This window comes from Bradysia coprophila, unplaced genomic scaffold (genome assembly GCF_014529535.1).
Source record: "Bradysia coprophila strain Holo2 unplaced genomic scaffold, BU_Bcop_v1 contig_232, whole genome shotgun sequence".
In the NCBI taxonomy this organism is placed as follows: domain Eukaryota; kingdom Metazoa; phylum Arthropoda; class Insecta; order Diptera; family Sciaridae; genus Bradysia; species Bradysia coprophila.
Window position 1 is genome coordinate 9,546,242 of NW_023503493.1, and position 13,604 is coordinate 9,559,845.

Consider the following 13,604-nt stretch of genomic DNA (forward strand, 5'->3'; position numbering starts at 1 on the left):
GAAAGTTGTAACTTCTCGATACATAGAAGGTAACGAGTAATTTCGCGGCCGCGCGAGATTACACATATTATAGTGGAATTTCGCGCCCATACATTTTTCAATGGCTAACTTGATTTAGAGAATTTTTACGAGTACCTGGCGATAAATTGGCGGTAGATTCAGTTGAGTATCAGGCACATAAATTTTGGAGATGCGAATTTTATTCTAACACCCTACAGCTTTGTATCAGGGATACCGGTATCCTTAGAAAGTGTGGATTTTCCCTTTACAAAACGTTAGGATACTGGTATCCCAACTGAGATACACGTATTTTGTATCAAGGATACCGGTATCACGACATAGAAAGTGTGGATTTTCCTTTTACAAAACGTTAGGATACCGGTATCCCAACTGATATACACGTATTTTGTATCAAGGGTACCGGTATCCCGACATAGAAAGTGTGGATTTTCCTTTTACAAAACGTTAGGATACCGGTATCCCAACTGAGATACACGTATTTTGTATCAAGGATACCGGTATCCCGACATAAAAAGTGTGGATTTTCCTTTTACAAAACGTTAGGATACCGGTATCCCAACTGAGACACACGTATTTTGTATCAAGGATACCGGTATCCCGACAAAGAAAGTGTGTATTTTCCTTTTACAAAACGTTAGGATACCGGTATCCCAACTGAGATACACGTATTATGTATCAAGGATACCGGTATCCCGACAGACAACGTGTAGATTTTCCTTTTACAAAACGTTAGGATACCGGTATCCCAACTGAGATACACATATTTTGCATCAAGTATACCGGTATCCTTACTCAGAAAAAGCGGATTTTCCTTTTACAAAATGTTAGGATGCCTGCATCGCAACTGAGACGTTGCGAGATTCCTACAAGCAAGAAATTCCTTATGGGCGCGAAATTACACTAATAAAGTAAATAGTGTAATTTCGCGCCCATACGGCGCGAAATTACTACTAGCCACATAGAAATACACGGGTGTTAAGAATCGGAATTGGCAAATCACTCACAATAGACAAGTCATTCTCAGTGGGTAAATCACTCCCAATGAGCGAATCACTCCCAATGAGCGAATCCCTCCCAATGAGCGAATCACTCCCAATGAGCGAATCACTCCCAATGAACGAATCACTCCCAATGAGCGAATCACCCCCAATGAGCGAATCACTCCCAATGAGCGAATCACTCCCAATGAGCGAATCACTCCCAATGAGCGAATCCCTCCCAATGAGCGAATCACTCCCAATGAGCGAATCACTCCCAATAAACGAATCACTCCCAATGAGCGAATCACCCTCAATGAGCGAATCACTCCCAATGAGCGAATCACTCCCAATGAGCGAATCACTCCCAATGAGCGAATCACTCCCAATGAGCGAATCACTCCCAATGAACGAATCACTCCCAATGAGCGAATCACTCCCAATGAGCGAATCACTCCCAATGAGCGAATCACTCCCAATGAGCGAATCACTCCCAATGAGCGAATCACTCCCAATGAGCGAATCACTCCCAATGAGCGAATCACTCCCAATGAGCGAATCACTCCCAATTGGCAAATCACTCACAATCAATTCCATGGGGTAAATGAAACTGATCATCCTCGAGATGAACCTTTCCTACTTGGATAGGTTCTCCATTTTCATGTGATATTTCCTCAGTATGTTGTCGATGGAAATGGTAACGACTGCACATAGTCATAAAGAAACCCTGACCTTTGTTGTAAATACACCACCGCTTACCGAATAACGACATACAAAACATGAACCACCCACTATATACCTCGATTTGTTGAGAATAATAACTTTTGTTATCTCATCATTACACGGGGGGTATAATATTGGGTAACGCGTTTAAAATTTACCATCGTCGTCGTCACAAATCATATACCAACATATCACAATTCTATAAATAAAACGTGAAACGAATGTTCTTTCAATAATATGATTGGAATAAGAAAATCTAACAAATCGATATCCTGCAGCATTGAACATGGTATATATTGTTGTTGCTGTGTTCGAAGAAGCACCAAAAAAAAGTTTCTTTTTTTTTTGTTTGGTGCACATGTTTGTCGGAAATAAAACATTACGTTTTTTGTGAGTGTGCTAAAACTGCCATGCTTTTTTCTAACTCGTTGTTTGTACTTAACTACTGAAAATGAATTAGAAAAAGGGACCTCCTGTGTCAGTACACACACACATCACTTCCATATGGCAGACCGCTATATTATGTCGTTTAATATGGTTGTTCCATGTATAAAATGACGTCAATGAAAATTGTCATGATCCGAGTTTAAAGTGAAGAGAAACATGACAACATTATACAATTCATGTTAGTAATTCACAGGTATGCATAGAGGGATAGAGGGTGTAAAATGCATAATTGCATAATGAGAATGGTGTGTTGAATGCTCTTGTAAAATTTACCATAGTGTTGTAGCCACTATATGGTTCACTTCACACTACAATGTTTTTTTGAACAGTACATGATCAGTAACTTGTACTTGGGTGTTGGGTAGGACTATCAGTGTGTTTGAATTTTTGAGGCTAAGCAACATTTGAGGCTCGGTTTTTTTGCTCTTGTTGGTATAGTGAGTTAAGTATTCCACTCAACAAAGAGTACTCCGTGAGAGAGTTAGCTGTCAAATAAACAAAGCAAAAATTGATAAAATTCAAGTTTGTCTGTCACACGGAGTACTTTTTTAGTAAGTGGAAATCAAGCATTATCGAGTTGATTGTCTTCAATGAGTTGCACGAAAAGCGTTATTCGTCACATGAGGTTCACTAATGCTGAAAGCATTGAGAATCTGTTTCGATCAAATTTTTTTCATTTGTCTAATGTCACGTTTGACGCTTAACGAAATTAATACAATGAAAGTTTTCAATATTTATTTGACAGTTTATCTGTCAAATCATATAGTAATTTTAGTATGACATAAGACTCTTCACTGAAAATATGCTTGGAAAGAGGTTCAATTTATACGACGAAAGGCCATTATGCATCAGTTATGCGGAGCTTTCCGCTCCGTTACATTTTGATGTACCCTATGTTCGAAAAGCTGAGAATTTGAAATTTTGACATTTTCATTTTATGACTGTTGTCTTGAGGGTGCTCGTTCAATTAGTTTCAGCAGACATTGTAGACCATTGTAGTAAACATGCTGAAGCATTCTCAGCGAATAGAAAATAAATGTGCTTCTATGATAAATGTAACTTCTGCCGGGCAATAGTGCCAACAAAATTTTGCTATTGACCGACACCGGTGGCTCTTTGATTTCTCGTTTTTATATTTAATCCAAAAGATGATGGAAGTATTCGCAAGAGAATTTTGCCATACCACAAAAGACGTAATTACCCGGAAAATTAAAATTCTATTATTTGATGTCGAGTCGAGCGAATAAAAAAAAATGAAAATGGTATAACGCGTAGGCATACGGTTAAATCTTGATGTATAAATATTCTTCACATAACCTAGCACAATATGAAACGAAAAAGGTGTTATGCAACACACAATGCTTTAAACAGCTGGCAGCTGGGGTTGAAATATGTATAAAAAAACGTTTTCCGAGAGGTTTCAATGAAATTTTTTTTGTCGGTTTTTTTATAGAATTTTTTTCCTTTTCATTCGCTCTATTTCTAATGTTAAATGTAAATGGAAAATGTTTTTGATTCAAATGAAGTGAACAGTAACTCAGATATGAAAGAGGTGCCCAATAGACGAATTTAAATGTCCTTTTCTTCAGACAATATAAATTCTAAGAAGGGGTTTCTCCTCACTCCTACTGAATAAGATTATGTAAAACACTCAGGGCCTCTATTTAATTTTTTAAATACCTCGACCAAGAATAGAACTTTTCCGATACTTTCTATTGCCATTAAGTCATAAAGCTAATCACAAACGAAGCATAAAAAGCATCAAGAGCGAGTGTGTTTGAAATAGGACATTTCATAAAAATAAAAAATTATTTCAATTGTTCATGCCACTAAACATAGCTCTGCTTTTAGCACGAACACTCATTTTTCCAACGTCAAAAAACAAAAAACCTCTCAAACATGTACGATTTCAAGTGTTGTGTGATTACCTCACTCGCCTTCGGCTCGTTCCTCAAAGATCACACTTGCCGAAAAAAGCAAACTTGCAAGCAAGGACGTAATACATATTAGTCATGACTCTTGTACTTACAAAATAAATGCAAGGCCTCCAAATATTTGTTATGGTTATGCTGGGAGCAGAGCTGTGCTCTAAAAAACACGAATCGAAGTTATGTTGATCGTTTTCCGTTTGGATGTACTTTGAAAATCGAATTAGAAACACACATCCAATGAAGTCACATGTTTTCAAAGAAAGAAACTTTAAGAGTAAAGTGTAACGTCAACTGCTTTTACAAAGGAAATTATATTTTCAAATACAATGTCCCTACTCAGTTAAGCGCCATGTTCTTCGGCGAGGACCATAAATTTCCCTGGAAAGGCTGTCAAATTTGTTACTCTTCGACTGAAGTACGTGCAACAAATTAAGGCTAAATCTATTACTTCATTAGTTTTAACATACACTTTTGTATAATCGTTATGCCGACAGAGACTTTCAATGCTTTGTTTGGATCCAAAATACGCAAACATGAAAGGTGAATTGAGACCAGACCCGGATTGACCATACTAGGAAGTCTGGCGTTTTCCCATGAGCCGTTTTAACCAATTTCCCAAATTGTATCGGCATGGTACGAAATTCAGTCAGTAGGAGTCAGTTCAGTGGTTTTCCGTTAAAGGTTAAATCTCTAAACAGAATCAGCAGAATCGGCGTCATCTCAAATCAAATTTTTGTTTCAACATTGTTATCCTAGATGTCGCTAAAAGAAAACCCTATTTCGAGTTCACTGCTTCCTTCTGTCGTCGTTGGCGATAACAAGGTACATACTGAGGTAACGCAGATCCTCAGGGAATTGCAATAAATACGGATCAAAAGTTTCGCGTGAATATAAGATTTGTTATGTTGCGTCCGTGACGTTTGGCGTGGAAATGTTGTTGGATCTGTTCAACATTATAAGAACTATATGCACCCGAAACTTTGGATCAGTGTGTTCTTGCGGATTTGCGTTACCTTCAGTGAGTATATACTTTGGGCGATAACAATTGCAGACATGGCTGTTGTTGGTGAATTTGTTCACCGAATTTAGTGAAATTTTCAAAATATTTACTGAATCGGTGGAAACATAAATTCGGTAAATTTTGCTTAGTAAATTTATTTACCAATAATGGGTCCTTGGTTGAAAAAACGTTTCTACAAAGACCAACTGTCTCTGTCAATTCAGAGAAAATTCGACATAGTCGATCTTGTCAAAATAATGCTGTGTTCTCGACTAACATATACTGAAGAAGATTGAAACTCACAATTTGTGATAATGTCACGTCTATTAGATTTTCTTACATCAGATATAAATTGTACGACAAATTATTAACCATAAATAATTTTATTTTGCTGAATTGCAAATTATTTATCTATACCGGGAATATATCCAACAACGAGATGGGCACACCAGCTTTAAATATATATGTATACCTAAGTCAACAGGAGTCGTACCGATATGTAACGGAAAGACATAGAAGAAGTGAAAAAATTGGGGAAAAAAGAAGAATATTTTCGTAACGTATACCAAAAATCCCACGGCATTTTGACGTAACAATTTTTGGTTGAAAGTGTATGCGTATATTTATAGACATTCAACCTTTTATAAAAGGTCTCAATTATTTATGTCGTTAGATATTTAATGCAGATTCCGTATATACTTTGGCTGTAAAAAGTTATACGGAGAAATTTTCATAGAAATTTAATTTATGTTCACTTGATACACAAACGACGAAAGTTATGTAAATTTTAACCTTTTTTATTTGTTTTAAATGAAAAAGAACTGAGTTCATAAACGGCTTTTGAATAAAGCTGAGCAGAGTGTATAAAAGCGAACACTTGATTCTCTATTCAGTTACAATTCAACATTTTTGCTTGCATTAATTGTAGCTGAAGAAGAAATTGAGTACAGCCAGGAATGTATACAAGAAATTCAATAGTTATTTACCTGCAGCACCCTGCGAAAATGAAATTTTCACAAATGGCACACCGTTGGCACTTGCGATAATTTTCACTTTCACAGGCATGTAAAATACCTTACGTAATTGTTTGGAGATTGTTATTTTGCCACGAAAGATTACAGCCCTCGCCTACGGCTCTGACTACAAACCTTCCTCTAGGTAAAATAAAAATCTCCAAACAATGACGTAATGTACTATTACCTACCAAGGATGTTGATTGTATGTATGACCTAGTCGGAGCCGAGAATAACAAGACATTGTATGCGAGAAAATACTCTAATCATACCTACTATACCGTGGTAGATACAACTTACGGTTAGAGTTAATGGTTTATTGTTTCTCGAGGTAGATACAACGTTTCTTGCAACTGATGCCATACATGGAAATACAATTCCTACACTGACGACCAACTAAAATTGTTCACCGAGGAACGCTTTTCCTGTTATTTCTTTCTCATTTTCGTACTTCTGTCATTTCACTGTACTTTCGTTATGGAAGAACTAGAGAAGTGCGAGAAAATAAGAGAAATAAGGGATTGATAAGACGGCGATTCTTCTAGGTGTTCGTAGGTGTATTTGTTAAAGTTCTTCTTCAAAATTTCTATAGCGCAAGCCTTTCATTTTGGCTGAAAATAGTACATTACTATGCAAGGGAAGTAAAGTGATATCTCATATCCAGATGAGAAAAAGTATCCGAGGGCGGCAGCCCGAGGTACTTTTACTCATCGTGATACGAGATATCACTTTATTTTCCGTGTGTAGTACGACGTTTTACTATGCGAGTGATGTAAAGGTTATTGCCTATACATGTAATAGCCTTATTACATGCACCAGCATAGTAAAAAATGCAATTTCCAACTTTTTCCAAACATAAGCACAACGTTTTTCACAACAAAGGCGTCCGAAGTTTCAGAGGAGGGAAGAAAATGACTGTTTTCTCGCCTGTGCTGTGAATACCAATTTATCGTTCAATTTAACTTGCTTGTCGTAATAGACAAAATTTTCATGAATGTTAACAAGTAGTCCGAACCAAAGCACCTAGCATAGTCGGATAATATTGCTTATGTCAAATACCATGTAACGTTCTATTTTTATGCTGCTTCAAAGTCATTAGAGTAAATATTACTCTATTTGACATAAGCTAAGCAATTTTCTTCTACAATGTTAGGATTGCTTGGTGCGTTCTTCAAGCTCAATGTACCTAATTGACACATCAACATAAAGAAAAAGTCCAGTGTTGAAAATGTCAAAAAATGTGATAGAAATATTCTCGCACTATTTTTCGGTGTGAGAAACATTTTTGTTTCACTACCTTTTTTTGTTAAAAAATTGCCCTCATACGACATCCAAAACAGGCAAGAAAGAGTTGATTTCCATCACGTAATTGGAAAAAAAATGTTTTTTTTTTTTATTACAAACTTGCAATATTATGGCTTCAAATTGTTGCCTTGAAGGCTGCAAAGCAATGTTAATTCTGCCAAAAAAAAAATTATTTTCATTTTTACGTTGTTTTTCTCTCAAATTACACCGTACACAGATGATAAAACGAAACAATTTTTTTTTGTTACATTGAAAGACAATATCATTATTCATATTAACAGAAGAGAGGTAGAGGGCGGAACGTAAAACCGAGAAATTTAATTTTCGGAATATTATTTTAACCAAAACATTTTTGTTAAAGAGAATTTCGCATTTTAATAATAATTTTTATTTTGTGTGTACGCTACTCATGCATGAAGGTTTCCGATTGCCGGTGGCAACAGAAAGTTTACTGGCTAATGTAATTATTACGAGAACAAATGTTGAAATTTACAAAGCGAAAATATGTTTCTGCGTTGGTTCACATCAAGCAAGAGTAAAACATAAATCCTTTTCCTTTGCATATTGTTGTATATTGTTGTATGTTTACTGATTTGTTCTTATCGAAAATCAATGGAATGGTTTTTGAGGCTCTTGTGTTTGCCAGAAGCACGAAGTCTCAAAGTTTCGAAAATAGTTTCCATTTTGAACAATAAAGACCAGAGATAACTTTTGCCACAAATTAGTTTATCGTCTTTTGTGCGAGTTGTTCGAAAAGGTCCATTTTGTAAAATGAAAAGCGACTTTATTCCTGATTCTCGTAGATCGATAAGGAATTTTATGTTAGAAACATCCCATATGTTGGGAGGTTACGTTTCAGTCATTTGTAGTTTTGACGTAAGAAAAATGTATACAGCCCTACGTCGCCCGACAATGACTCATGCCACTCTTTTCCAACAAGCGATGGAGTTGGTCGTAATTTTTGACAAGAAATGAACTGATAACGTATCGTACCGTATAACATCGTGTCAAAAAAAAGTTTCGTTAAAATGTCCAACTCTGCGTTTGTCTTTGAAATAAAACACCAAACCACCTAGCATAGTTACAGAATATTGCTTATGTCAAATAGAATAAGAAATCATGACAGTGTACCATCTAGTTTTTCATTTTTACACCGATCCAAGGCTGTTAGTATTAATAGTACCCTATTTGACATAAGCAATATCTTACTACTATTCTAGATGCCTTGAAGATATGTGAACTGTCCCCTCAATGACGCTCAGTAGTCTATAAAGCATGCATGGACTATTTTTGGGAAAACATTGTCCGATATTTGCCCACATTTCCCTGAATCTGCTTACATTTTTCCAAATTTGGGAAAAAATGGGAAAAGGTTTTCGAAGCAGTAGTCCTTGCAATAAAGGGATCATTGTTGAGTCTAGAAAATTAGAATATTTACATCAAATTCTGTGATATTCAAGAAAAAATGGCCAATTGTCAGTATGGTACAGCTAAATTCATTCAGACGGATAAAACATCCCGTATCTTACTATATCTGATCTAATGCTGGAACTGGTCAGTTTGAACCTGCTTTAGTGAAGGAGTACACAAACCTTTTTCTCGCCTCTAACCTGAGCTAGCATATTGACTCATATGACTCTCCACCTGATCAGAAATCGTAAGTTCCTTAGCTCAGGTAACCTAATCAAATCAAGTTTCCAGAAAATCTGTACATGAACTGAACTCAATTTTCCAAGTTCAGATTTGGTGAAAATGTTCAGATTTTAGGTCAGATGAAAAATGATCAGTTCCAAGCATTAATCTGAAACGCCATAACAACTCATCAAACGAGAAAAGTTTCACTCGTTTTACTTTCGTTCGACTGACCTAATGACTTTTCCTCACTATTAAAACAGTGTCGAAACGGCTCTATTTTCCTAATCGAAATTCATGTCACAATATGTCCGTATTTTGAATGTCAATAGCACGCCGAAACCTGTTTCAATATTCATGTCCAGCGTGGTGACGTTGGAAAAAGAAAATTGAAAAAAAAAACGAAAAACTTATCAAAATTACATACCCGAGACTCGGTAAACATAAAAAATGTTGAAGCGAAAAATGTTGTTTTAATAAAGGTGTGTGCGCTCGTTTCAAATTATTATCACATTTCATCGAAGTTAATTTTGTTGTTGTTGTTTCGTTGAATGAAACTTTTATGCTTTTAACATCATTATTCTGTTACACTTTCAACGAGTTCTATTTTATAATCACCATCAATTACCGCACCAATTTTATAGTTTTTGTTTTCTTCTATCGTAAGATTCTCACTATTGGTTGCTGTTTTAAGCTTATGCACACATAATATTGTATCAAATGATCACATCAAATTGTAAGTGAAATTAAATCTGAACGAAACTGAATACTTTATTTCCAAGGATAACTTACTAACGAATCAGATGAAAAGCGTAAATTCCTGCACAACAAATGTAATTACTCTCACGGCTCCCGATCAGATCAATTCACAAGACAATGTTGAGTATATATCATATCAATTTCAAAAGCACCGAATTTATCTTCTAACTTATTCTTATCATCAAATTTGTTCTCTGCAAAGAAAATTGTATTTTCTTTTTTATACCCGGCACCCGAAACGTCCAAATATCACAATTATAATCCAAAACAACACACGACGAACGGAAAAAAAAATTATTTGCACAATATATGTATTATCAGTCCGTATGATTATATCCGCTTTCTATATTATAAACTATTCTCCTTTGCTTTTATTTTTATTTTAGAAATTCGCGGGTATGCAATCAGTATTATAGTACACTCCGTATGATTGAGTCGCTAACATCAAACTGAAACTGAAAGAAGCAGAAAAAAATGAAAATAACTTTTCTTATGTGCCAGCATATCGGCTCGTGAGTTTAACTGTTCGTTTTCTCTTTTTACATTCTTTTTTGTGATATTAAAATGCACAGTCGCACTGTGGGAAAAATGGAAAATTGCAAGCTGAGAGACAACTTCAATGTTGTATAGTAGCATGAAAATGCCGGGGAGAGGACATTGTAAAGGAAAATCGATTTTGATTATTGTGCGCATGAGGTGATGTTCAATAATGACATTGCCATAATCTTTTAATTCTCTACCTTTTGTGTCGTACACGAATATTTACCTATGCATCACAGACTGATTCACTGTGACAAGACACATATTATATTCTCCTCCCTGAATGTAAACGTTTTCGCTGAACGATCTGTTCTAGGAGTGTATGTATTTTCGGGTACCGTTTCTGTACAATAATCTTCTCTTTTTTCGTACCAAGAAGATAGAGACAAATTTTGGTACTCTATGATATTCTCTGATTTTATGTGTTATACACACTACGTATACGTATGAATGTCAGAAAAACGAAAACAAAATCAAAATTGATGCGAAAGGGACGAGAGAATGACGTTTTTTTTTTGTTTTGTAGAAAATGGATTTTCTTTCGCACAGGAAAATTCAATGTTAGACTTTTTTGTATATTAAAAGCATATTTATAGATGGCCCCATAATACACCAGATAAACAGTGCAATTTGTTTAGATTTCATGTTTATATCCTGAAGATCTTTTTGTTTTATTTTATTGTTTTCGAAGTTCGAAGTTTTTATTTTGTCTGGTTTGGTTTCCAATGCAAAGTCAAGTTTTGTAATATTGGAAAATGATGAACATCCGAAATGGAATTATAAGTTTGTTCGTTATGAATGGGAGGTGTGGGGGGAGTTGTTTTTTTGTTATATAATCTCTCAATGATTACGACTGAATTGAATTTTGTTCGGTTATTTTTTTACGTGAATAATTGATGCAGATAATTTTAGAATTTCGTGAGCTTTTTTTGAATAAATTTCTGACAAAGTCATAGAATCAGCCGTTGATTTTCAAGCATGTTTTGAAAAGATTTTTCATAAATTTGAGACTTTCGTAAAGACACTAGAAATTGCCACGTTTTTTAACCGAAAGCATCGGTAACATTTGTAATATGCATGTCGTGATTGTCGCAACATATCGTTTGTACTTCAGTGGAAAAATTTAAATTTCCAATATGGTTCAAAGGAAGCTCGAAAATCCGAACAGCAGTTTAAACTTCTCTATTGTTTTCATTCCAATTGTCAAAAACCGCTGTAAAACGGACGACTGTAAATTACACTTAAAGCTAACATAATAACGCCGTACTTGGAAACTTATTTCGAGCACAGAAAACTGGAGCATACTCGTATCATCAACTATGACTTGCTACTTAAGAGGAATCTGCACATGGCTAAATTGTTGCCTACATGTCGGGGCAAAATTATTATTATTTTTATGATGATTTTGGACTCGTATTCTTTCTGGAAAAAGTACGATTATCGTTTGGTGTTAAAATGTGTTAGATTTCAGTAAAAATGTAAATGTTTGGTGGTGATGTAGCCTCAGTTAAAAAAAATCTCAATATTTCACGAAAATTGACACATATTTTGAGTTTTCTCGTAGTTAAGTCATATCACCAAAAACATTAAAATTTTTGCTGAAAACTAACACTTTAACACCAAACGATGGTCGTACTTTTTCGAAAAATGATGCGAGTGAAAAATTATCATCAAAATAATAATTTTGCCCCGAAATGTAGGCAACAATTTAGCCATGTGTACATTTGTCTTAACGTGTGCGTAAAGTATTTTAAATTGAGGTCATTTTCTGATTTTTTTAGAGTTTTCGTATCACAAAATACATACACGACTCTGATGACTCGGTACTTTTGCTATCTCACTCGCGAACACACGTACCTTTTACGTTTCAAGCACTACTTTCGACGCACTACATATCTCGAGATAAAAGTCACGTTTTTGTGTGTTCATTGACCTCGGCTTCGCCTCGAATCATCAAAATTCCCACGAAAAATCCAATTTTAATCTTTTATCCCTTTTATTTATGTAAATTACCGATACGAAAACACACAAAATCAAGAGTCGAAAATTATTCGAGACAATCGTTTTTTGTTGTTTTCTTTTGCTTGTGGCTTTCGTATCATGACGCGTGTAAAATTGTCATTTGTTCGCTCCAAGTGATGTAAATATCTATTCGGCAGAACGGTTTCTTCCTCAAGAATGTTGTGTAGCTTGTCTTGGACTGTTGGTTTTAGTCAGTTTAGCGCTCGCACCACAACAAGCCAAATTGTCTCGAATCAATCGCCCTAGGTAGATACGTACGAAACTGTTTCTTTTTCCTATTTTTCTATTTTTACGATATCGATAAAGGGGTTGTTACACCGTGTTTCTTACTATACCTTCACTAAGTTCATTTTTAAAAATATCGTGGAACTAAAAAAAGGAAAATTGCATTGTCTGACCACTAAATTATTCACGATAATTTAATACAATAACTGAAACCAAACGATTTTATTCGAATCATGATTCATAAATGAAAATATTTTCCTTGAAATGGAAGCAAGTATACACAACTTTCATACGGTGAACAAGACCTTGTTCAAGGTCGAGGGGTGTTTTCAATCATTTAAAGGAGGATTATTTGATGTATTATTATGTTGAAAGTTTTAGAATGAAAATTAGGTAGCTAAATGTGTCCGAATACGTTATGATTTATGTGTTTACGTTATACGTACATGGAACACGTCAGGTCTACGCCGATGTTATAACCTTCCGAAAAAGGTGAACAACAAGCACAAGGCTATCGGAATGAATCTGATGAAATAGTAGATTGATAACGGCTCATACCGAAAATAGAATTATGTTACATTTGATCAAAATAGATTCATCCACAAAATAGTGTATATCGTCCCGTGTACACAGTATACAGCCACATCAATACCAAAATTCTGTTGTGTGAATGATACCCTTGTGTCCCTCAAATCGCGTTGTTAACGACTTTAGTACGTGTCGCTTACACTATGTAGCTGTAGATAGGAAGAATTCAAAAATATCGTTCTCGGTCTATGTAGCACGTCCTTTGATATTTTACAATGGTAGAGCGTGTAAAGAAAGTTGCATTTAGCAACCAACTATTAACCGTCCTATGAAAAGTGTGTGAAGTTGTGTGAAAATGGGTCTGTTATTGCACATAAAGAAAGTACGAAAAGTGCTCAGGGGTGTTGTGTGTGCGATATAAATTGGGGTTTCTTCTTACAGTGAACGACATCTCAAATGTCTCACTGTTAAATTTTTCTGA

The 13,604-nt window shown here is 35.3% G+C and overlaps 2 protein-coding genes across 11 annotated transcripts in view; one reads left to right on the plus strand and one right to left on the minus strand.

Annotated features, from left to right (window-relative positions):
* The window catches only part of LOC119076470, a 103,029-nt gene extending 92,761 nt beyond the window's left edge, over nt 1-10,268 (minus strand). For all 10 annotated transcript variants that reach the window (XR_005087630.1, XR_005087628.1, XR_005087629.1 and 7 more), the window contains exon 1: nt 9,477-10,268. The gene's annotated coding sequence lies outside the window, so the exon portion shown is untranslated. The remainder of the gene's footprint in view (nt 1-9,476) is intronic.
* Nucleotides 1-13,604, plus strand: part of LOC119076463 (pseudouridine-metabolizing bifunctional protein C1861.05) — a 181,049-nt gene that overhangs the window by 105,579 nt on the left and 61,866 nt on the right. The gene's annotated exons all lie outside the window — the stretch shown is intronic.